Source organism: Dermacentor silvarum, chromosome 2 (assembly GCF_013339745.2).
Source record: "Dermacentor silvarum isolate Dsil-2018 chromosome 2, BIME_Dsil_1.4, whole genome shotgun sequence".
NCBI lineage: Eukaryota > Metazoa > Arthropoda > Arachnida > Ixodida > Ixodidae > Dermacentor > Dermacentor silvarum.
Genome location: NC_051155.1, coordinates 67,198,449 through 67,224,972, shown reverse-complemented (window position 1 = coordinate 67,224,972; position 26,524 = coordinate 67,198,449). Strand labels below are relative to the sequence as shown.

The following is a 26,524-nucleotide window of genomic DNA, read 5'->3' as shown; positions in this document are numbered from 1 at the left end:
GGCAATGTTATTAGTGGCAGCCAGTTATCTAATACGTTTAATGATTATCTAGTGAACTTAACTTTTGCTGGATCTCCTCATAATGCTACGTCATACATTAAGGACAAGTGCCCAAGTACTATGTTTTTAAGGCCTACCTCCGAAAACGAGGTCTATGAAACAATCGTGCAGCTTAAAAACAGTAACAGCTGTGATTATTTAGATTTTCAAATTAAACCAATTAAATACGTTGCCGACATAATCGCACAACCACTTTCTGATCTTATTAACCTTTGTCTGTCAACAGGAACTTTTCCCTCAACATTGCAGACTGCTAAAGTGTGCATTTTGCACAAAAAGGGAGATAAAAATAATTTAGCAAACTACAGGCCCATATCAATTTTGCCAGTATTTTCTAAATTAATAGAAAAAATTCTTCATTCACAGTTAGCGGAATTCACTAACAAACATAGCCTGTAATGTGACGCAAAATACGGTTTTAGAAAAAATCGATCTACTGAACTTGCGCTACTTGACCAGAAAGAGTTTATTCTAAATAGCATAGAAAGTAAACAATTAGTGATTGGTGTTTTCGTGGATTTCAGCAAGGCTTTTGATTCTCTGAATAGAAATTTGCTTTTGCAAAAATTACATTTATACGGTGTACGCGTTGTCGCATTAGATATTTTTGGCTCGTATTTAGGCGAAAGGAAACAATATGTATGTATATATAATTTTGTTTCGACGATTAAATCAAATTGTCTCGGTGTTCCTCAGGGCAGTATCTTAGGGCCTTTTCTTTTCAATTTATACATAAATGATATTGTAAACACAGATTGTTCAGCAAAATATATCGTTTATGCTGATGACACGAGTGTATTTTTTGCACACGAAGATATTAATCAGTTAATCCAAAGAGGCAATCATATATTACAGAGGTTATATGACTGGGCTTGCTCCAGCGGTCTAGTAATTAATGCAGAAAAAACTAAGGCGGTTATTTTTCGACCAAAAGGCAAGCAGGTGCATGTAACTTCTTCTCTGTATCTTAATGACGATGTTATCCAAATTGTCGATCATGTTAAAACATTAGGTGTCACATTTTCGAATAACATGTTATGGGACATACATGTACAGCAGGTAGTAACAAAAACTTCGCGTATACTTGGTATCATTTATCGCAACCATTATCTACTTCCGTTGAAAACAATACTTATCATTTACCATTCGTTGTTTCTATCCTACGCTCACTGTTTTCTGGTATGGGGTGACACAACGCAAACAAACATTGATAAGCTTACAAGACTTCAAAATAGATTTCTTAAAATTGTTGCTAAAAAAGAGTCTAATCATTCACTAAGTTATATACAAGAAAAATATAAGCTAATAGGCATGCAGAGTCTTTACAATTACAACATTTTAAGGCGATAAAGAAAGAACTCAGACAAAGAACAATAATTTCTGATCTAGCCAACCTAAAACCCACTGAGAGTAAATATGATACACGCCAGCATGATCGTTGGTTAGTGCCTCGTTCACGTACGAATTATGGTGACCAGATGCTACGCAATGTTATTCCAAAGATGTTAAATTATCTTAGTGGTAATAATATGAACATAGAAAATATGACTTCAATCGACGCTATTGCAATGTTTTTATAATTGTATTGCTAATTTATATCAGCTATTCATTATATGTGTGATGTATCAAATTGTATCGCTGTAATTTTATGTCTTTTCAACGTGCGTATATATTTCCCCTTTCTCTTCTATATTGCGATGCTTTATCAATAACGATTGTATCCTGTTAAAGCTTTTTTGTAATAATTCTGAATTATTGTTATTGTAAAAGTTTGCATATATCCTGTCTGGTATAATATGTTTTGTTTACTATTTGATGTCACTGCTTTGCAGGCCTTTTGTAGGTAGTGGGAGGTAGTCAAGCTGCTATTATGCAGCTTTTACTCCTGCTATCCTTCATGTATGATACATGAAAATAAAGATTCAATTCAATTCAAAATGCATGTTGTTTGGGTTACAAAAAATAGCTGTCTGCGAGGTGTTCTGTTCTATGTGAATATATGATGTGCTGCAGAAGCTTGCACGTTCTATCAGTTATTTATATTTGGAAATAGTTAGAAAGGTCACATTGATTTACGGTCTTGAATACTGATACAACCTTTGCAGTTATCCAGTCCTTTGGAGCAGAACCCTTAGAGATAGACTGCGTAAATATTAAATGTAGGATGCGGCTATAGAAACGGGATTATTAGGATTTACAATATTAGAAGCTTGTTAATGATAATAAATATACCAGTGGGAGCAACAGCGACCGGAGACATTTGTGGGAATCCCGATCTCGGTGCACTGGTGGTGCGACAGGTCCACTACCATTTGGCTAGCCAGTAAAAATTGACGTGAAATGTGCATTCATTACATCTGAGCGTTACTCATGAGGTATATGTGACCCATCAGGATAGGTTAAGGACAAATTAAAAAGAGGTTTTGTTGGTTTAAAATATTCCAAAAATGTTTTGAGGTGTTACATGTCTCTATGAAAAAGAAATTAGAGCGTCTTACCACTTTAGTATATTCGTATCGACATTTATCGAGGCTAACTTTTTGGCTTCGTGGTAGAGACAAGTTTTTTAAATCTTATCATCATGTTAGAATACCAGGGCTTATTCGAATCATTTAGAATGCAGACCAGGGTTACATGCTTCTCTATTAATGTTAGAATTATGTGTTTGTACCGAAACCAGTTTTGGTCAACTGATCTAGTCAGGGATTACTGACAAAGATACTCACAAAATGTTTCATGTTCTGAATGAATGACCAGAATAATAACCTTTCGGTAATCCCGAATGTACTTCTTGGACGGTTGGCGCACTGGAACAATAAGTGTTACGTGGAATAAGACAATCATGTGTTTTCTAATACCGTCGCCACAAGACAATGAATGAACTACCTCTGGCTGGGAAACAAAGACAAGGTCATGTGTGTAAAATTCAACAGTTGGAAGAGATCAATAAAATCTTAAGACTGCTGTGACGCTACAGTTAAATCGTCCCAGTCAATATCAGGCATGTTAAAGTCACCGCAAAGAACATATTCCGCACCAGGAAAGGAGGAAACAATTCCAGTAGCACAAAGTGTAGCTCGTCGAGAAAAGAGGAAACGGGTTCAAATGGGCGGTAAATGGCAACTAGTATAAGTGTGCTCGAGGAAACCGACAGTTCAGCGCAAATAATTTCGTGGCGACAATCAAACGTGAGTAGATGAGAAGGCAAGTTAGAGTTTATGAAGAGCATAACATCACCACCTCTGCGTTCTCTCCTGTCAAGCCTGTAAGTTGTCAATAGCGATTTATCTTGCAAAAGTTCATCGTTATTTATTTGCGGAGAAAATCATCATTCGGTTATCATGATTATACCAGTGCTTCTGTCCTTGAACATCTCGCTGTCGTTAAAATCTTCAATCGCGTCTTTTTTAGGCACAATAGCTCTAAGCAGTTGTTAGCATGCAAGACATGCCGTGATAATGCCGTTGTTGTTTTCACTGGAAGCGCCGGCGGAACAAGAAGAGAAGAAGAAGAAGCGTCGGCGAGCACGAGAGAAAAAAACGGGGACTGTCGCCTGTTAGCAGGGTCTTCATGGCCCGTATCAGTGCTATTAAAAGCCTTTCTCCATTATATCGACGGAATCGAGTTATTCTGCGGCTTCTGTATGCCATAATTCCACAATTTTGGTGCCGAAACCCGGGATAGACCAACCGACGGCTACGAGTTGCCTGCAGAAAAATGGAGAAGCTCAAGGCGAAGCGGACTTCCCGACGATCCTTGAACAGTCGGATCATCAACGAGGCAAGAACCCTTTTTCGTAGCGACTCCGCAACGCATGAGCAGCTCGACTCCATCTACGATAGGCTGAAGGCAAATAATAACGAACTAAACAAGATAGATGTGGAACTAGAGAGGCTAATCACGGACGAAGAATTCCAAGCCGAGTACGAGACAGTCTTGGAATATGAGGACAACGCGACGCGTACCCTTGCTCAGTTGACGAGCAGGCGGGACCGCATACCATTGCGTCACCATCGGAAAGGACGGGAGCCAAGCTACCAAAACTCACGATCACTCCCTTCTCTGGAGATGTGTGTAAATGGGTGGAGTTTTGGGAGCAATTTGACCAAATTGTTCACAACAATGCGAGTCTTACCGCCACTGAGAAGTTTCCTTATTTGCGACTATTTCTCAAAGGAGACGCTGCTGCTTCAGCGGTCGCGGGTCTTCCAACTACGGAAGGATGCTATAAGGACGCCATAGACATGCTGCAGAAGCGCTTCGGGGACAAGACGCGCCAGGAGCAGGAATACTTCGCAAGGTTACGACACCTGACTCCTGTTCGTTCATCTGGTGACACAAGAGCCCTCCGACAACTCTACGACCACGTCCTCGTCAACATCCGTGGCATGGAGTCATTGGGTGTGGAAAGGTCGCCGTGGAAAGGCAACCTAATTGGTACTCCGCTCCAAGAATGGAGGATGACACGTGTTCCCTTAGGAGCTACGTGTATCCCATTCCTGCTCACAGCGACCATCATTTACCATGTGAAGAGAGCCCATAAGGCCAAAGCACAAACTGCGACCAAACTGACCGAGTCCTTTTACGTGGACGACCTAGTCACTGGCGCCGACACGTAAGAAGAGGCAAAAAATTGTGTTGTGAGGTGCAAGAAATTATGAAAGAGGCGGGCATGGTCTTACGCAAATGGACCACAAATTCTGCCAACCTAATGGTAGCTTTAGAACGCCAGCAGGAATCTGCCAGTCAAGAAATGGTGGTGCTGCATGAGAAGTCGGTCAAAGTTCTCGGCGTTGTTTGGAATCCTGCAAAAGACGTATTCACTTTTTCTGTTGAGAGCCTGTTAGAGTTCATGAAAGATAAACTGGACACTAAAAGGTTTATTTTACAAGCGACATCGAGAATATTCGATCCACTCGGACTCGTTGGACCGTACACGATTGCCATACGCATATTGTTCCAGAGATTGTGGACACGAGGGATACGCTGGGACGAGAAATTACCCAATGAACTTCAAGAAGAATGGCAAGCTTGGGTACGGAAGCTCCCGCAACTGCAGGAAATAGTTGTTCCTCGTTACCTTGGCGGAGGAAGGAAGTTGCCAAGTGAGATGCACCTGCATGTCTTTTGCGATGCTAGCCCAGCTGCGTACGGAGCGGCGATTTACGCGGTTGCGACCACAGATGAACGACCCATGTTGCTGATCTCCAAGTCACGTGTGGCTCCTATAAAGAAAACAACGCTACCCCGCTTGGAGCTTTTAGGTACATTGGTTGGCACAAGACTGCTCACATGCGTCAAGAGTGCCCTAAATAACATTCGTATTGAGTACATTATGTGGACCGACTCTACTATTGTATTGTCATGGATACGAGGAGACTGCACAAGATGGAAACAGTTTGTAGCTAATCGTATCACGGAAATTAAGAACAGAACAGAACCATCCCGGTGGAGATATTGCCCAGGATTGGAGAATCCATCTGTTTTGCTAACGCGGGGAATGACGTTAGACAAGGTGACTTCGTGCTCAAGATGGTGGCATGGTCCTGACTGGCTACATGGATCCATGGACAAGTGGCCTCTCCAACCATCCATTTCGTCGGACTTTGACGACGCTGTCAGAAGTGAGATAGCAGCTGTTCAAGTAGTAATGCAAGCCAAAGTACACAGTCCAGTTATTTGCATTGAGCGTTTCAGCAAGCTTCAGCACCTATTGAGAATAACAGCTTGGGTGTTCAGATTCACAGACCGTTGTCGATACAAGACAGAAGAAATTGGCCACCTGAAAGCGACAGAAGTAATTCGGGCCGAGCACTACTGGGTCAAATGCGTCCAAAAACAAGAATGAATTTTATGCAGACCTCCACAGCATAGGACGAGGACGACCCCTAGAACCCACGTCGCGCATTGCCGATCTCCGCCCGTTTATGGACGCCGACGGAATCCTCAGAGTCGGTGGACGTCTGTCAGTTCTGAAGTTACCGCTAGGAGTGAAGCATCCATTAATTCTCCCCGCAAATCACCATTACTCCACTCTGGTGGCCATAAGAGCTCATCAACAAGTCTTGCACGGAGGTGTACGAGAAACTCTTACACAGATCAGAGAGTACAACTGGATTTGTCGAGCGTGTGTTCTAGTCAAGAAGGTTATACATAGCTGCAAGGTGTGCAAAGGTTTCACTGCCAGACCAGAAAGTGTTCCGACCGCTCCTCTACCAAGTCACCGAATGGTGCCGACAAACCCTCTCGAAGTTGTTGGTGTTCACTTCGCTGGACGTCTCCTAGCACGCGCGCAAGACGGTGACGCCAAGTGCTACGTTACAGTTTTCACGTGTGCCGTGTCGCGAGCAATCGTGCACCTCGAACTCGTTTCAAGTATGACGTCCGAATCCTTCATATTGTGCTTGCGGCGATTTGTCGGCCGAAGAGGACTACCCTGCGTTATCTATTCTGACAATGCCAGGACATTTCGAAAGGCGTCGGCAGATTTAAAGAGACTCTTTACATGTTCACGGCAAAGGACGTGACAAACCACCTCACCTCTAACGGTATCTCGTGGAAGTTTATAGTGCCGAATGCTCCTTGGTGGGGCGGATGGTGGGAACGGCTGCTCCGATTTGTGAAGACTTCTCTGCGTAAAATTCTTGGCAGAGCCTGTCTCAATTTCAAATAAATCACGACAGTGCTGACAGAGGTCGAAGCAGTAATCAACTCCAGGCCTCTAATTTTTGTCGAGACACACGAAGGAGAACCGTGCACACTGACTGCAGCCGACCTGTTGCTTGGACGACGACTAACTGCTATACCCTACGATACGGTTGAAGTTGACAGTAATTCGAGGCGAGCAGATACCATTCGTCGAAATGCCTACAGAAAGCTTCTAACCGAAAACTTCTGGAAGCGATGGCGAAAAGAATATCTACTGCAACTACGATCTGCTCATTTCGCGGCCAATCGACCAGCTACGGACTTCAAGGAAGGCGACGTTGTTATCGTGCATTCCGAGACTTCACCCCGTCAACTACGGAAACTCGCCAGGGTGATTGAAGTATTCAGAAGTTCAGACGGTCATGTCCGTTCATGCAAGTTGAAACAACAAGGAGGTCTTATTATAACGAGGCCTATCCAAAAGCTATACCCGCTTGAACTACGTGATTAATTTCACTGCGCGGCCGGGAATGTTGTTTTCACTGGAAGCGCCGGCGGAACAAGAAGAGAAAAAGAAGAAGCGTCGGCGAGCACGAGAGAAAAAAACAGGGACTCTCGCCTGTTAGCAGGGTCTTCACGGCCCGTATCAGTGCTATTAAAAGCCTTTCTCCATTATATCGACGGAATCGAGTCATTCTGCGGCTTCTGTATGCCATAATTCCACACCGTGGAGTCACCTGGGTGGGCGTTTTCAAGAAAGGCAAAGAGTGTGCTAGTGCAAAAACACGTCGTTATAGCTATGCCTTCAATTCAGTGACTGAGTCAGTATTGGTATAGTAGATAAACAGCCTATTATCGATAATGAGCCTATCAAACCGTATTTTGAAGGGAACCTTTTTTCTGTTGAGCATACAAGTAAAGGTTGCTTCTCACCTGCTGCACACGCGCAGGGTAACCTTCCCGTATTGAAAAGGACGAAACCTTAAGTCTCGATCCTGCAACAAGAACGTTCAATTTACTGTTAAAAGGTGCAAGCTTAAGAATTATGGAACTCGTTTTACCGCTTTATAATCGGCGCAGAATATGCACTCTTTCAATAGCATTGGGTTTTAGCGGAACATCAAGCTTCTCCTCGCAAAAAGAAAGTATCTGCGACTCGGACTGAGTCTGCGTTTCACCATTCGCATCTTCTACACCAAACCCGCAGGGGCGTCTGCGTAAGCAGGCGTTTGGTGCGTTGCGACACCACGTACCCGAGCACATGGGGGTTGGACCCTCCCGCGTGTAGCCGTGCGCGGCTTAGCCGTGTCTGGGGAAAGGGGGATCCTGGGGGTTGAGCCGATGCCGGGTGTTTTGGACCTTTAAGGCCCCCCGGCGGAGGCAACACACCTCTTCGGCCTCTGCTTCACATAGACGGCACCCCTGGGCTGACCCACCCAGGGGAAATCGGCAGTTGCCTTTTCCTGTCCTCCTCTTAAATCTTCGTCTTTCTCTCTCACTTTCAATCTATCCTGTCTTCTTTTCACTTCCTTTTACTTCCGTTTTCCCAGGCAGCTAGGGTTAACCTTGTGTGGGTAGCCAACCTTGGATATTCCATATTTGGTTATAGTAGTGGCGTACAGCTGGCGTTTGCAGGACCAATCTTTTCCAGGTATTGCAGCGTCCCCTAGTTGGGCTCCATGGTGGGTGGCTGGCGCTGCTGCCGAACATTCACCAATACTTATGGCAAGCTCTTTCCCCCCACTCACTGATCGCCGTCTGAAACGAGGGCGCACCGAAGATGTTTTCCAGTTTTTTGGACGTCAAACACAGAACTTTCCCCGATTTCATGTGATCCACTCAGAAAAAACAGACAAATCAGTACGAACAATCTCACCTTTCCTTGTGTCAAAGACTCTGACTGATATTTTTGGACCAGGCTATAAAGCATCCGGGATGGCAAGCGGGGATCTCCTCTTGGAGCTCCGTGATATGAAACAATACGAGAAACTACCCAACCTAGTGGCATTTGGAGAAGCTCAAGTAACAGTAACCCCGCACCGTACCATGAATACCACCCGTGGCGTTGTATCAGATGATGATTTGTTGCAGCTGAGTGAAGCTGAACTCCTGGAGGGCTTCAGTGAGCAGAATGTAATCAATGTTAAACGGATCAAGATGAGGCGCGACGGCAAGGAAATCCAGACCAAACATCTGATACTTACTTTTCAACTCGAGTATTCTGCCCGAAACCATCGAGGCCGGATACATCAAGCTTCGTGTTAGGCCATACGTGCCAAATCCTCTACGATGTTTCAAATGCCAGCGGTTCGGCCATAGTTCACAGAACTGTCGAGGCCGCCAAACTTGTGCGAAATGCAGTGCTTCTGAACACTCCTCCGAGTCTTGTGAAAGCTCTCTACATTGTGTTAACTGTGATGGGGAGCACGCCGCCTACTCGCGGTCGTGCCCAACCTGGAAAAAAGAAAAGGAAATAGTAACTATTAAAGTAAAGGAAAACATAACTTTCAAGGAGGCACGCAGGCGGGTATTGCACCTGCCAAAAACCAGCTTTGCCGAAGTGGCGCGTCAGGGGGCAGCGCCACAACGGCTCCCGGCGGCTGTCTGGCACACGCGTAGTGGGCCGGCGGTGACGCCATCCGCCCCCTCGGCGGCTGCAGCTAGCGCTGCTCCGCCATCTCAGAACAAGGGGCCATCGACCTCCGGGCTGGTGGCCTCCAAGGTCTCGTCCCTCGAGACGAGGCCTTCACGTCAAACTAACCGCTCGCAAGAGCGCGTGTCCAGCGCCTCGCAAGAGGACATGGACACAACACCAAGCATGAGGGCACAGCCAGCGCCTAAGGAGCGGCGTGATTCCATCGACCGCTCCAAAAAAGAAAAGTCTCGTGTCACGGCTCCTGGAAAGGGCCCGTGAGCTAACTTTGTATTCTTGAACGCACAGCACAAAAACATTCAAAATGGACACACAAATTTTACAGTGGAATGTGAGAGGACTTCTCCACAACCTCGACGATATTAGGGAACTCCTTAAAAAATATAACCCAAAAGTGCTGTGTGTTCAGGAAACACATCTAAAACCCACTCAAACAAACTTCCTCAGACAATATGCTATCTTCCGTAAAGACCGTGACGTTGCTGTTGCCTCCTCTGGAGGTGTAGCAATAATTGTGGATAAATCTGTTGCTTGCCAGAATCTCTCTCTTCAGACACGACTTGAGGCGGTGTCCGTGCGAGCGATACTCTTCAACAAGTTGGTAACCATCTGTTCTATTTATATACCGCCAGACTACAAACTCAGCAAAACGGAATTTTATACGCTAACTGACCAGCTCCCGGAACCATACATTATTGCCGGTGATTTTAATGCTCACAGCACTTTGTGGGGAGACTCCCGGTGTGACGCCAGGGGTCGGCTTATAGAGAACTTTCTAATAACCTCTGGTGCATGTCTGTTTAACAAAAAAGAGCCCACATATTACAACATCTACCATAACTCATTTTCTTCCATAGATTTAGCGATTGGCTCTGCTACCCTTCTTCCCTATATAGAATGGAATGTCGTTAAAAATCCATTCGGCAGCGACCACTTTCCTGTGACACTGACTCTGATAGAGGAGCATGACAGTCCTCCCCACGCCCCCCGTTGGAAAATAAAATCAGCTGACTGGAAAGGTTTTAACGAGTCAACCTACTTATCACCAGATTTTATCAACGATTTTAGTATTGACGACGCAGTAGCATATTTTACTGGTTTTATACTCCACGCAGCTGAAAAATTCATTCCACAAACAAAAGGCCTCTCATGTAAAAGACGGGTTCCCTGGTGGAATGAGGAGTGCAGACTGGCACGAAAGAAACAGAACAAAGCGTGGGGCGCATTGCGTCGCGCCCCGACTGCGGAAAATCTTATCGAATTTAAACTGGTAAAATCACAGGGAAGGCGTACGCGGCGACAGGCAAGGAGGACTAGCTGGGAGAGGTTTCTCTCTAGTACAACATCCTATACCCAAGAGAGTATAGTATGGAATGGCCTAAGAAAGCTAAAGGGGCAGCAAATCCACCCATTACCTTTAGTTGACGACCATGGGAATACCTTGGAAGACCAGGCCAACGCTCTGGGCGAGCACTTTGAACGTGTATCAAGCTCCACACATTACTCGAAATCATTCCTCAAATATAAACAAATAGCAGAACTTAAGTCAATGGATCGCAAATGCAGGCTGAATGAACAATACAACCGTCCATTTAATATAGCCGAGCTGAGAGCTGCCTTGAGCGTATGCAGCAGCTCCGCACCGGGACCTGACAGAATCATGTATGACATGATTAAAAACTTACACACTGACACACAGATGACACTTCTGGGACTTTTCAACTCTATCTGGGCTGCCGGATACCTGCCTTCCTCATGGAAGGAAGCTATTGTTATTCCAGTTTTGAAGCTGGGCAAAGACCCTTCCTCGGCGGCAAGTTACCGCCCGATAGCTCTCACAAGTTGCCTGTGTAAACGTTTTGAAAAAATGATTAATCGCCGACTTAAACATTTCCTTGAACTGAACAATATGCTTGATCCCTATCAGTGTGGCTTCAGAGAAAGGCGGTCCACAACTGACCATCTTGTGCGCATTGAAGGACATATACGTGACGCATTTGTACATAAACAGTTTTTCTTGTCGATATTTCTCGATATGGAAAAGGCGTACGACACAACTTGGCGTTACGGAATTTTGCGAGACTTGTCGGGAATGGGCATCCGTGGAAATATGCTAAACGTAATAGAAAGCTACTTGTCTAACCGCTCCTTCCGTGTGAAAATCGGCAACGTATTGTCGCGTCAATTTATACAGGAAACTGGCGTACCCCAAGGAGGTGTGCTCAGCTGCACACTGTTTATCGTGAAGATGAACACGCTTCGTGCTTCATTACCGCCAGCAATTTTTTATTCCGTCTACGTAGACGACATACAAATAGGTTACAAACCCTGTAACCTTACAGTGTGTGAGAGACAGGTGCAACAGGGCTTGAACAAAGTGTCCAAATGGGCAGACGAAAACGGATTCAAAGTGAACCCCCACAAAAGTTCTTGTGTTCTTTTCACCAGGAAGAAAGGGCTTGTTCCAGATCCCACTATCGAAATGTATGGACAACAAATACCTGTCAACAAAGAGCACAAGTTCCTAGGCATCATACTTGATTCTAAGCTTACTTTCATTCCGCATATAAAATATCTCAAGGTGAAATGTCTAAAAACAATGAACTTACTGAAAATTTTATCTCACACATCCTGGGGTAGCGACAGGAAGTGTTTACTGAATCTTTACAAAAGTCTCATTTCATCTCGATTGGATTATGGTAGCGCGGTATATCACTCTGCCGCCCCTAGTGCGCTGAAGATGCTGGATCCCGTCCACCATCTAGGTATCCGCCTGGCCACTGGTGCTTTCAGAACAAGCCCCATTGAAAGTCTATACGTCGAATCAAATGAGTGGTCTCTCCACCTGCAGAGAACATTCACCAGCCTTACATATTTCCTTAAAGTTCACTCTAATCAGCAGCATCCGTGTTTTAATACCGTTAACGATATGACGTGTGCTACACTTTTTCGTAATCGTCCCTCTGTAAGACAGCATTCTCACCGCGTGTCAGGGAGCTTAGCGAAGAAATGGACATCCCACTCCTCGAACATCGCTTAATGCCTTCAGCCAAGCTGTTACCACCTTGGGAGTGGCAGGTAGTAGAATGTGATATATCCTTTGTAGAAGTTACAAAGCACGCTTCAGAGGTCGAAATCCGAATGAATTTCCTAGAATTACAGTCCAAGTTCTCGTGCACAGAATTTTACACGGACGCTTCTAAATCATATGCCGGAGTATCTTATGCAGCCGTCGGTCCGTCCTTCTCGGAATCGGGCGTACTCCACCCAGAAACAAGTATCTTTACGGCTGAGGCCTACGCAATATTGTCAGCCGTAAAGCATATAAAGAAATCAAAACATGAAAAAACTATTATATTTACAGACTCCCAAAGCGTCGTAAAAGCCTTGAAGTCACCGTGTAAACAGAAAAACCCTGTCCTCATTGAGCTCTATTCTGTACTTTGTAGAGCATACGCAACTAACCAGCATGTGATTATATGCTGGGTGCCTGGGCATAGAGGCATCGAGGGCAATGTTCTTGCCGACCAAATGGCCACATCAGTCACATCACCCGCTAATAACCCTACAGCTGCTGTTCCTGCAACAGATTTGAAACCTTTCTTGCGAAAGAAACTGCGAAGCCACTGGCAACGCTTGTGGGACGCAGAAACAAATAATAAGCTTCATTTGATTAAGCCACAGTTAGGTTACTGGCCCTCCGTAACAAAAACCCGGCGAACTGATATCCTATTCTGTCGTCTCAGAATAGGACACACGTACGCCATCCACAATTTTCTATTGAATGGTAATGATCCTCCAACCTGTGGTAGATGTGGCGAGAGGCTCACCGTCCTCCACGTCCTCCTGGAGTGTCGGGAAGCCGAAAGAGACAGAAAGAAACACTTTCCTCTAGCATATCGCTACTGTCTCCCTCTACATCCCGCTATTTTCCTTGGTAAAGAACCGCTCTTTAACACCACAGCAGTCCTCGCATTCTTGAATGATGTTGTGCTACATGTTGTTAGGCCAATAAGTTCGTAGCGCATCCTCTCTTCAGAGGATGTTGCTGTGATAGTTCTTTATAGCACATGTCTCCAGGCCCTTGTGTTTCAAGGGCTCTGTTTTAGGCACTTGTGCTTCTGGCCAATTCTTACGTCTGTAATATTTTGTCTTATCACTCTTTTGCAATGCATTGTTCATGTCTATAGTACACATCATTAGTCATTGCCATAATCTTATTACGTATAGATTTTACGCACTTTACAGCGACTTTTTTTAGGCTCCTTTACAGCCATGCCACATCTGTTCATGTAATTGACTATTCATATATCACTAACAAGCCATTACCATCGTCTTGGCGCTCTTTGGCCATAACTGGCCCTTGCGCCAACAAACCACAATAATCAATCAATCAATTCTACACCAAAAAACACCAAGTTGCATAGACGAAGACAGTTCTCGGCATCGCCACATTTTTCCGTTAGTGTTTTCATTTCACAGGAAAGTTTGTAAATGACGTTATTGGTCTCAGCATGACAAGCAGGTTCTCGCTTCCTGTTACCCTCAACAATTGTCTCCAGTGCATCAACGCAGCAAGAAAGGCGGCTAACAAGATTGCTAATATTGGACTGAGATGAAAGAATGAGGCTGACTTCTGTGAACACAGTATTTTGGCACGCTTCCAGGCGTGATAGTGTATTCACTATAGACTCGAGCGTATGTCTGGGGTTAAGTTCAATGTCTCCCGATGGCGTCAACAAGGGGGAGATAACAAGCATTGTTACAAAACAAACACACCGGTTGATACAAACACCGACGCCGTGAATCGAGAAGGTCACGGGGGCACATCACCGCCACTACAAAAGGGTCACTAGAAAGGTAACCACACGTGTGCGGTAAATAACTAACCCACGTTGGAAAGGGCGTGTTCGTGATCATCGTCAAAGCAGCGGTGTGCCCCAACTGGTATTGCGACTGCACTGGCTTTTGTAGTTGCGTCGAAAACCCCGTGCTGATTGTGACCCTGTGTGGCCAGATGACGGTGCCGACGGTGGCTGGAATTGGCCGTGGGGGCATACCTTCAGGTTACTTTACGCTGGTAACGGGACGATGGAGGCACGCTCGCTCGTTGGGCGGAAATCCTGGGAAGGAGCTGGTAGCACTGAAGACGAGTCGGGCCGTCATGATCCATAGTGAAAGAGCCTGCGCTCGAAAGGGCGTGTTCGTGACCATGGTCACAGCGGCGGCCTTCCTCCTGCACTGGCCTTGTGCCACTGTGGTTTCTCACCGTAGCTAAAACGTGACAATATCTATACAAAGAAGGAGTGATTACGTTATTATAATGCTACATAGTGCGGAATGAAACTACCGATGATCGGTGATGGCGACTGCAGACCCGGGAAGGTGGTTGCAGGCAAGCGATGTTCTGGGCATGAAAGATTAACTGCCTATTTTGGTTACACCTGACATAACACCATCTTTATTAGAATGTTTCATCCTTGCCGATACGTACGAGGGGTAATAAGCGTCTTACAAGGGGTAGGAATATGGTAATAGATTTTGCGGAATAACCCCTGGCCAAGAAGCTTACTACAAGAAGCAAGAGGTGGTAATTTGAGTGAGTCCTTCATGGCGCTTATGCTTTCTTGGCGGCTGTAGTTCCTAAGGGTGAAGCAAACAAAATTACTATAGATTAGTGCAAAGGAATGAAATACCTTCTCCGATCTGGGATACCATAACTGTGCGCAGCATTCTAGTTCGCTTCGAAATAACGTATTAGTGAGACAGCTTTAGTGAGACAGGTGCTTTAGTGAGACAGGTGCGAAGGAGAAAATACGGCTGATCTACCCAAGCGCGCGATTGGCGTTATTAATTATGCAACTTATGCAACTTATGCAACCAAGTTAGAGAGGCGGTGATGTGTGCGCCTAGGTAACGGTGAGAGCTTATGCACTCGAGAGCAATGTTTTTAAGTAAGTCAGGTACTTAGGAAGCTGAAATCCAGAAGACACCTATAACCTTCCATTTTGTACAAGTTAATTGCAATTGCGAAGTTATGCGCCAATCCTACAGGTAGTCAATGTCTTTTTAAGGGTAGTAATGTTGTTTAAGTTGGCAATTTCTCGGAAGACAACGCATTTGTCCGCGAATAGCCGCATATTACAATATACACAGAGAGGGAAGTCATTAGCGCAAATTAGAAACAAAAGAGGAGCCAAAATGCAACTCTGCGAATACTAGAGTGAACAGCACTGTTTCCGTGTAAACAGAAAATATTTGACCCAACTGATGAGATTACAATCAAGGTTAAGTTATTTGAGCTATATGAGTAGCGGTTTATCACTTATTTTCTCCAAGGCTTTCAAAAGGTCAAGAAAATCACAATCAGCTAGGGATCGACGGGCTTAAGTGACATGAACTGGTGAGTGAAGGATGCTAGCTGTGTTTCAAATGATAGATTCTTGCGGAAACCATGTTGCGCGCCAGAAATAAAGGAACGTGTTTCTAAAAAGGTAAACATTTTACTGTAGTTACTATTCTCGAGGATTAATGTTTTCGAGGATAGTTTAGAGCGGAATTTTAGTACCCGCTTTGTGCACCGGAACTACGTTCTCAACTTGCCAGTCATGAGGGAGTGCGCCTTCATCAATGTACTGCTAAAAAATGTTGGAAAGGAACAAAAAAGAAATGCCGATAGTACTTCTTAAAAACTTGGATATTTTTGAGTCAGAACCCGAATTTGAAGATGTTTCTAGCGATGCAATTTACTTAGCATTACCAGGAGGTGCAGTGATGACAGGAATATTAGGAGGGTAATCTTAGTCTCGCGTATAAGTAGGTATCACGTCTCAGGATTGGATGACATTGCTGCAGAAAGCGTCGCTTTGTATATTGGCTTATTCGAGATGAGAAACAGCAGGGCCTTTAGTATGGACTAATATTGTTAAACTAAAAAAATTGTTAATCATTTGCATGACCTTAGCAATACTGTTCTATCTCGTAACCCCTAATTACCTGCAATGCTAGGTGACATTAACATTTCTAATATTAGCTGGAATCCTGAATCGCCCGTTATGAATCCCTTCTCCCCGCTAGTCAATGCAGTTTTGGGAACGTTTTCCCCTTTTTATTGCGATAGCAATTATATGGACACTTCAACCGGATTTCTGCCGTCGCCGTCGCCGTGAGGTTCCGTATAGATAAAAGCTTCGCCGCGCGCCGTATGCCCCAGCGGAAGCGTGCGGGGACGCGCGCTATCACGGAGAGCGAACGCACTCAATCTCCCACGCGCAAGCAAGGAAGCGGAAAGCCAGCGCCGGAGGGAGCAGGGGGGGGGGGGGGCACTTCTCTACCAACAACCGCGCTCGTCGCTCGTCCGCATAGTCTCTTATCTCTCCCACGCGCAAGCAAGGAAGCGGGAAGCCAGCGCCGGAGGGAGCGGGGGGGGGGGGGGGGCGCACTTCTACTCTGCCAACAACCGCGCTCGTCGCTCGACCGCACCGTCTCTTATCTCCACACGGCTCTGACCTTTATGCACTGTGCATTCGCCGCTCAGTCTCTGTTGAAGCGATAGACCGCACGTACCTTCGCCCGCTGCAGCGTATGGGCTTGCTGCCAGCGTTTTGACAGTCGTTGTCTGCAGTCATTCAGTGTGATCTATTCATGTTTGTTTGTGCGCGTTCACACCACGCTTGTTCATTCAGTTTGTAATAGTCGGGCCACATTTTCCAACGCACGCTACACATGTAATGCTGCCCGGATCGGCAGTGCAGCGCTACAGGTGTGTCCCTTCGCACGCGCTGCCCACGGGAAGCGCTTCTCATCAACACCACCGTTTCACACGCGCCTTCTCGTGGTCATCGAGTCTCTCTTCATGTCGGTATACTTACGCCGCAGCACACCTGCTTACTTAATCAGCTCATGTTTACTACAATTTATATTGCTACCACAGCCGCTCACCTTACATCGTATGACATTGCTGTGTTGCTATCGCATTCACTGCTTCGCCCTTAGGGCGAAACTGTGACATTTTTTTCTTTTTCTCAACTAATCACGCAACCTACAAGAACACCGAAGTGTGTTGCAAATACCCTCAGCCTAGTTCTAGCACCACGCCCGGGTCTAGTTTAGAGTATTAATTATATACCTGGCTGGAGGGACCATCGTCTTCTCTTTTTTGGCTTTGAAATATCTAGACGAAACGTTAAAAATTAACTTCAAACAATTCGTCACAATTATTCTGGTAATTTTTAAGCAATTATAAATTACCTTGGGGCATTCATAGCTATTTTCACCAATTTTTAGGATCGTATGGTTCAAACTAACTGCAATTTGTTTACGGCTAAAGATAACGACCTAACTGCTGCTATTCCTACTCGCTGTGCCGTTTTTAATAACAACGCCCCATGGTACAAACGTAATACTGAGCGCTTATCGCACAAAAACAGGTGAGTTTACAGGTCTGCTAAGGTTTGCGCTGACGAAGATGGTTGGGCTGATTACCAGCTTGTCTCTACAGAATACGTCACTGTACACAGAAATCCTCAACATGATGCACTACATTACACACTCACATGCTTGCTAACAAGCTACGCCAAAATTTATAGCGTGTCGTAAACCCAAAAGATAATCATTTCACAAGTCTGGTTTACGGTACGGGAAATGTCATTCCTTCGTGCCTGTGTGCAGAAGTTCCTATGAAGTCTTTGCAGCTATTTCTCTGCAAGTTGGACTACCCCACAGCCGGCTACGCAGTACAGTGGCTACCTTCTTATGTCTTCTATACTTATTGACCCTATTGATGTACAAACTCTAATCAGTCCCTTAAAAGTTGTCATTTTGGTAATACCAAATTTTGAAAAAGCACCAGTTGTTATTCTTCGATTATACTGACAAAAATCTTTCAGCAGTCACTGGACAGTGGTTCCCTTACCATTGGAAGATGGAGAAGGTGATACCACTTCATAAAGGAGGTAAGAAATGCTACCACTTAATTATAGGCCCATTTCCCTCACTAGAATCACATGCAAGCTGCTACAGCATATTCTATTGTCGCAACTTGTGAAAGTTCTGGACTGAAACTAATTTTTCTCGCACTCACAACATCTCTTTCGGAAGACGTATTCATGTGAAATTCGGCTCGTAATGTTCATGCATAATCTGAATAACATCCTTAGCCATGGTTCTTTGGTAGACAGCATTTTATTTAGATTTTCGGATGCGTTTGACAATGTGTGACATAAGGTATTATTTTTCAAATTAGGTTACCTTAACCTCGATTCAAATCTTTTCACCTGGCTTGAATGATTTCTACTAAACCTTGTCGCAGTTTCACCTGAAAGGCGAAGCATCAATTGCGATAGCAAATTTGTAGAGAGCCATACGGAGTAATGATATTAGCTTTATCAGCTGTATAAACTTGGACATGCAGCAGCGCCGGCAACACGCAGAACTGTTGTCGACGCCGTCGGCGTTTTGCCCGCGTTCGCTCAAAATGCGTGCGGCGTTGGTGACTGTTGCCGGAGCCTCTGATATAAATAGGCACTTGGTGCCGCAACTAAGCGTCGCCTCCCTTCCCTCCCCCTCCCCTCCTCCCCCACGGCCTCTCGCGCGTCGGAAGAAGGCGCGTTTGCTCTACATATATGATGATTGTAAAGGAGGAAAGAGACGCCTACTTCTGCAGCCCTTAAGCGAGCACGGAGCAGAACGCGCGTTTGTTCTCCGCCGTGCGTTCACTCCCCGTGAAAGCGCGCACCCCTCGCGCCCTTTCACTCGCACATACAGCGTTCGGCGCGCGGCGACGATTTCATCTCCATTGACGTCATACGGAACCTCACGGCGACGGCGACGCCGACGGCAGAAATCTGCTTTTGAGAGTCCATATAATTGCTATCGCAATAATAACACGAACTCGCCACTAACTCCTGTAAACTCTGGCGCACCACAAAGTTTTGTGCTTGACCCGGTACAATTCATCTATATTGACGAGTTGCCTAACTGTATTTAATCTCAAATACACTTTTTCGCTTATTACTGCGTAATATTTCGCGAAATATCTCACCGTAATGGCACGAATTACCTTCAAACCGCCGTTAAAACAACTGCGAAATAGTGCAAGGAATGGTGTATGGCATTGAACATTTCTTTACAAATGTAAATTCGAGCGTGTAAAAAGATCCAGCCGCGAGTTACAAACTTACTACGTTAATAACATCCCTTTAGAAGCAGTTGTTTCTTACAAATACCTCGGCGTCCACATTACGAATGAGTTCACCTGGCCGTTCACATTGCGTACGTAACTAATAATGCAAAACAAAAACTGGGATGCATTCGTCAAAACCTTTCGCAAGCGTCTTCAACACTGAAACGTTTGCTTTATTTATTATTTTTTGCTCAAAATTCGAATGCGCCGCCGCAGTCTGGGATCCTGGTCACGAACAGTGATTACGCTCTTTAGAAATGGTTTACACACATCTGCCCGCTTCATTTTTTTAACTACTCGTATAACAAAACTGCCAGTGTAAGTAACATGCAACCTAATCTCGACCTGCCAGCACTAGCACACCGTCGCAGAATCTTTGTTTTCTGCCTTTTTCACCACATATTTCACCACCCTTACATTCGTGACGAACTTATTTTACCTCCTGTTTACATATCGTCTCGGCAGGATCATCGTCACAAGGTTGGTCATGCAGAACAAATACTTGCCCCTTCGGTCATTCCTACGACGTAAATCCCAAGAGTGCAATCGCCTTCCTGTGCACACTGCTGCCATACGAATCCATCATCATTTCAATAATTGTTTAGCTAATGTTTTTATAGCACAGCCACCTATACGGTATATCACTTGAAGTGTTCGTTTTGATTTGTTAGTTTGTGGATTACCTGTCCATGCATATTTTTTGCTAACATTGTATACTGAGCTATTTTACTACACGTTGCTTTATTATTCCTTTGTTAATTTTCTTTCTACTGACTTAAGCACACCGCTCCGTTATGACTCCTGCTCTGAGAGTCTACCAAATAAATAAATAAATAAAGATTCATCAGCCATTCCACTCTGTGAAGGAAGATGACCAGCGAAGCTATTTAGCGCACGACACAGAGGTAACACAGAATTTTGAACAAAGGTACGAACATATTTATTGTCCTGATCGGTGGTCATTGTGACGATAAGTACGCACACACGTTCGCGTATCACCTCTGTTAATATATCTGTCCGCGACGTTAAACGGACACACCCCCTTAAGCAATGGATCATGCCCCCGTTAACGAGGCCTCCCCATTATGCTGACAGAAGAGAAGTGAAGTTGTACGCTGGAATGATGAGCGGCAACGGAGCCCGCTATAGAAGAGGACGATGACGACGAACGCGTGAGCAGTGGCACGAGTGCGTTCGCGCAGTTACACCGAGGGGCGCCAACCCTTTCCCCTTGGTCGCCTTATCAGGCGCACGTACGTCACGCACTACGTCATACATTCAGAGATACAGATCGTTTTATACACAGATAGCCGTCAAACCGAGCTCCGACGCGAGCAGCGTTATACAGTTGCTTTTGTCGTTGATTCTTTGAATCTCACTTTTTAGGGGAGAGTTTTCCGCGCGGACGCCATAAAATCCCGATTCCTAGCTATAGACAGCTTCGTTGTAAAATAAATAAGTAAGGTGTGCTGTCCAAGCGATAATGACGCCCCAAAACTTGCGTGGCCTGTCAGTTAACATAGAGGTATAACGTGCGTTGCTGGAAGACAGTTTTGGCTTCTTTGAGGACAGATACATAGGCGTTATTCGCTGTATCATAGTATTATATCGAACACTGGATGGGAACTTCTTCGCAAGGCGTTAGCGATGCTTTTTCTTATTGATAATCTTCTTAGTTGGCTATTATACTCCTGAGCACCAGAATGGCAAGGCGTCTTGCGCAGGGGTGTATACTTATCTTTAGTTAATCAACTTTTCTCACAAAAAGGTTCCAGCTAATCTCAACGGTTTTGTTATCACAGGCATCCATTAAACTGTGACATTTCTGAAAAAGCCCCAGTATATGGAGAATTGAGTGCGTATGGAAAAACAAGAAAAAAGGCGGAAAGCACGTTTAGTACCAACTGATATCTGAGAACGTGATATTTCAAAGCACAACTCCGGAAACATAAAAGTCTGTTTTTCAAGCATGTGTACGGTCTCCCATTTTATTTTTGTAGAGCCACAAAACGCATCACGTACACGGTCATGCTGAGATAGAAAGTCACTGACAGAGGGCTCTGCCTGAGCAGGATATTGCTCAGACAGGAAGCAACTGGAAGCGTCCATTGATGTCATGCATCAGCCGTATATTAAAAGTCCATTTTCAGCAGATGGTGCGATTCTCTGGGACAGGTCAATTTCGTGTGCACTGCGCGCAGCGCAATTTGTCAGACTTCAAGTCGCCTTTATCCTTTAAAAGGCGAATTTTTAGCCTTTACCCAGCAACTTTCATCTTCTTTGCCGCAATTGCAGCAATTGTTTCATGTTTCTAGTGGCTGAACGTTCAATTTGGCCATATTTATCTCTGTCATCCCACTAAAAGAATTTTAAAACGGAGAAAGCTCACAACTGAGTTCAGGTTGAAGCTCATCGGACCGAGGTTCTGCATCGTAAAGGTAAGGTTACCTTTCCTTCCGGTGCCTCTTCTCTATATCTAACAATTTTCTTGTCTCAAGTAACAGAATAAATTAGAGTGTGCGAGTATGAGAGAGAGAGAGAAGTTTAATGATGCGAAATGCAGAGAGGTCGGCCTTAGGTAAATTCCTCTAGCCAGCTACTCGGCGTTAAGGGAAGGGGAAGAGGGAAATAAACAGGGAAGTACTAGTTCGTAAGGATGCTATATAGCTCGACCGAACTTCACGCCTTATTACTATTCAAGGGAGAAATCAGTTGACGTAATTTGTGTGGAATTACGTGTGTCTGTGTGCGCGTGCGCACGGGCTGGCGAGCAAGCGCACATGCGTTTATTGTTGGGCTTACTACACAGGAAAACCGTATTTTACCAAATATCAGTTCTTCTTTCTGGGGCCTTCAGTGCCAAAAAAGTACTGGTTATGAGGCACGCCGTAGTGCAGGGCTCCGGATTAATTTTTTACCACCTGCGGTTCTTTAACGTGCACTACAACGGAAGCACACGGGCGTGCTTGCATTTCGCCTCAATCGAAACCGAATACCAGTGTACCTCGTTCGTGATATTCAGGTACAACCGTACGGGGGATATTACGCAGCTTATCACCTCTATATAAGGCAGAACAAAATTATTAAAAATATGTGTTGTACGTAAAGTCAGTGATACTAGGCCACCGCTCTTAAAGGCAAGATTACAGTTTCACCTCTCTACGCACTGCCTGTGGCGATAACGCTTGAGTTAGCCATGATAGCAAGATAAATACTGCTTGCTTTTCAGGTAGAAGGCAGTAAGCGATTTTCACGCAGCAAGAAGGTGAAAAGGTTAACGGTTGTCGTCAACAGGAACCTCGTCGAGAACATAGTAAACAGGTAAATGCTTTTTTTATGGCACTCGGCTTTGTGAGATAATTGTTTGCTGCAGCCGGTAATGTATTCAAGCTTTTACATGAACAGTGCGACAATATTTTTATTACAGTGTCTTTTTTGGAAAGTTGCGGCCACTTTTCCGTACAAGATATGTTTGTAAGCTCGGTTTCTAGCCTCTCTCGTGACCCGATCCCGCGGATGGTGCACTCTAAACATGTGATAAAACGAATGATGATGTTGAACCACAAACTGTGTTCTGGCAGCCGCAATGTGGACGATTTGATGATAATGGTAACAATCAGGATGATGATCATGACAATCACGATAGTGGTAATGATTATGATGAGTGAGGACGAAAAGTTCACAGGCAATTCAACCGCCAGTGGACGTAAATCAAACATTGCCGCTTCAGTGCTGCTATCACAATAAACTATGGAGTGCAGACAGACCATTCTCAATCCCAAATAGCCAAGAAAGGCTTGCCCTTTCATCGACTTCAACTAAAGTTTGACTCTGCTTCCAATTTTTTTGTGACAGAAAAGAATTTATTGATTTTGCCACGATTTCTTGCGTATGATCAAGGTATGCCATGTGCCCAACAAGGATAATTAGCTATAAGAAAGGCTGTTGTTCGCAATTTGCCTTGAAACAAATACTGTGAAGTAATGGTCAGTGCCTGCGTTTGTATAAATAACCTAATTACTGTTCGAAAAATAAATTGGCATTGCCTGCAATGATCTTTTCAGAAATAACTTGGCGAAATAACAAAGCGCACACACTGGTTGGCACAAAAACCGACGCCATGAATCAAGAAGGTCAGGGGGGCACGTCGCCGCTACTACGAAAGGGTCACTGGAATGATAATTACAGGCGTGCGGGAAATAACTAACCCGCGTTAGAAAGCGCGTATTGGTGACCGTCGTGAAAGCGGAGGTGTGCCAGAACTGGTATTGCAACGGCACTGGCTTTTGTAGTTTCATCAAAAACCCCGCGCTGATAGTTACCCTGAGTGGTGTGATGACGGTGTCGACGGTGGCTGGAATTGGCGGTGCCGGGTTAATTTCAGGTTTGCTTACGCTGGTAACGGGATGATGCAGGCAGGCTCATTCGTTGGGCTGAAATCGTGGGAAGGGCACGTATCACCGAAGACAAATCCAGCCGTCATGAACCATAGTGAAAAATCCTGCGTTTTAAAGGGCGTATTCGTGACCACGGTCGAAGCGGCGGCGTTCCCCCTGCACTGGCCTTGTGCCACTGTAGCTTCTCACAATCGCTAAAACGTTACAATATCTATACGAAAAAGAAGTGATTGCTTCATTATATAGTACTACTTAGTGCGGAATGAAACTGCCGATGATCGGTGATGGCTACTGCAGATCCGGGAAGGTGGTTGCAGTCAAGCGATGTTCTGGGGAGGAAATAATCACTGCCTGTTTTGGATGGACCTGTCATAACACCAAATTTATTGGAATGTTTAATCCTACCCGCTACGTACGAGGAGTAATCAGCGTGTCACGAAGGGGAAGAATATGGTAATATATTTTATGGAATAGCGAGAGGCAGAAAAGCTTGCGACGAGAATGAAGAGATGGTAATTCGAGTGAGTCCTTCATGGCGCTAATGCTTTCTTGGCGGCTGTAGTGACGAAGGCTGAAGCAAACAAAATTACTATGGATTAGTTCAAAGGAATGAAATAAGTTCTCCGAGCTGGGATCCCATAACTCTGCGGCGTATTCTAGTTCACTACTAAATAACTGCCTCTACATGAGTAGTTTTATTGAGACAGTGAGTAACACGAGAACAAGGTGAGAGCAGGAGCCAACGTTTCGACAAGTGGACTTGTCTTCTTCAAGGCGACATATGCTCTCCTCGGCACAGTATATATAGGTAGGGTTCTTCTAAAAGGGAGAGAAGGTGAGGCGGGTGGGTGAGGTAACGAGCGAGAGTGTGTGAGCGGCGAGGGTGTAGAATTGAAAAGAAATATAATGCACTACTGATAGTCGGTGGAGGAGTTTGATGCAGCGCCGTGTGTTAGCAGGTTGACGTGTCATGGCAGGTTCCTCTTTTCATGCAAGGGGTCTGGACAAGGGGGGAGGGGGGGGGGGGAGTCTGCTCCGCTGGAGGTCAGTGAACTATCGTGTCTGACAGGAAGAATAAAATTAGGAGCGGAAAAAATGGTGTTCAGGCGCACAAAAAAGTGGTAAAGCGGGGGGGGGGGGGGGGGGCGTAGATATATAGATGAAAAGACGAAAGGGTTGAATGACAGCAAAGGGAGGTTGGCATATTATTGACAATCGAATAACAACACAAAAAAAGACCAACTAAGCAACTCAATGAACAATAACTAAGTGCTGTGGCCTATGCTTTTCAATTTCGAACAGCGAATAGAGCTTATTGGTTGCAATGTCTTCAACTTAAGAATCAGGTACGATTCTCTATCTTTTCTGTCTCGCGCAGAACGAAAATTTGATTGTAGTATGTAGAGTTTAAGTTCATCAAAGTTATGGTGCTCGGCGACGGCTTTGGGAAGCTTTTTAGCTGTGTCCGCGCGATGTCCGTTTAGCCTGATGTTCATTGATTGTCCCGTTTCACCGATATATTGCTTCTTACAGAACGGACACTCAAGCATATAAATTACATCGGAGCTAGTGCTAGTAAAGCTAGTTTTCACTTCGTGTGTGTAGCCATTTGCGGTACTTATAATTTTAAGGTCACTTTGAAGGTCTTTGCAGGTTTTGCACCTGGGGCGAGAACATGCTTTTATAACGGGGGAATGATGTTGGCTGATTTTTGAATGCACTAACATGTCTTTAAAGTTTCTGTTGCGGCGATAGGTAACCCTTCGTACATCCGCGAACGCTTTTCTCAAACGCTCGTTACTTGATAATATTGGGTGGTATTTTCTTAGGATGTTTATGTTTGGGAGGGCGTTAGAATATTTAGTTATGAAGGTTGGTGGTCTATCAGATTTTGGTATAGGTTGTTTCTGAGCTAATGCTGACTGCCTCTCTAATCTTGACGCGACGTCATAAGCCTGGCCGCGAGGAATTTGTGGATGGTTTCGTTTCGCTAGCGTTACTTTCAGGTCATTTAAGTGGTGGATATAATCGTTGTCGTCACTACAGATTCTTCTTATTCGTTTCGCTTGCCCGACAAAAATTCCTCGCTTGCAATGTCGCGGGTGATGACTGGTGTAGTCTAAATACTGCGGGCTATCCGTAGGCTTCCGGAAAAGTGTTGTTCTCAGTTTTCCATTTTCTATGTAAACCGTCGTGTCGAGGAAGTTGATCTGCCTAGGAGAGTGGTGAGCAGTAAACTTAATACTCGGGTGAAAGCGGTTGACATGGCTAATTAGGTCGGTTAGCGCGTTTGTGCCGTGTTCCCATATTATGAACATGTGTACGTCGTCAATGTAACGCAAGTAGGTGTGGGGTTTTAGAGGGTATGATTTTATCAGGTTTGCTTCAAGCTGTCCCATGAAAATGTTGGCATACGTGAGAGCGAACGGTATTCCCATGCTTGTGCCGAAAGTGTGTAGGTATTGAATAGAATCGAATTCGAAATAATTGAGCGTAAGAACTAACTCTAGAAGTGACAGGTAAACTTTGGGAGCGGGTGCCTGAGGATTGATGGCGAGGGACTACGACACGGCTTCAATTCCT

At 44.9% G+C, this 26,524-nt stretch overlaps 1 protein-coding gene across 1 annotated transcript in view; it reads left to right on the top strand.

Moving 5' to 3' along the window:
- The first annotated feature begins 21,787 nt into the window (after window positions 1–21,787).
- LOC119440113 (juvenile hormone acid O-methyltransferase) overlaps window positions 21,788–26,524 on the top strand; it is a 63,436-nt gene continuing 58,699 nt past the window's right edge. Inside the window, exons 1-2 of the mRNA XM_049662762.1 lie at window positions 21,788–21,982; window positions 22,774–22,865. The gene's annotated coding sequence lies outside the window, so the exon portion shown is untranslated. The remainder of the gene's footprint in view (window positions 21,983–22,773; window positions 22,866–26,524) is intronic.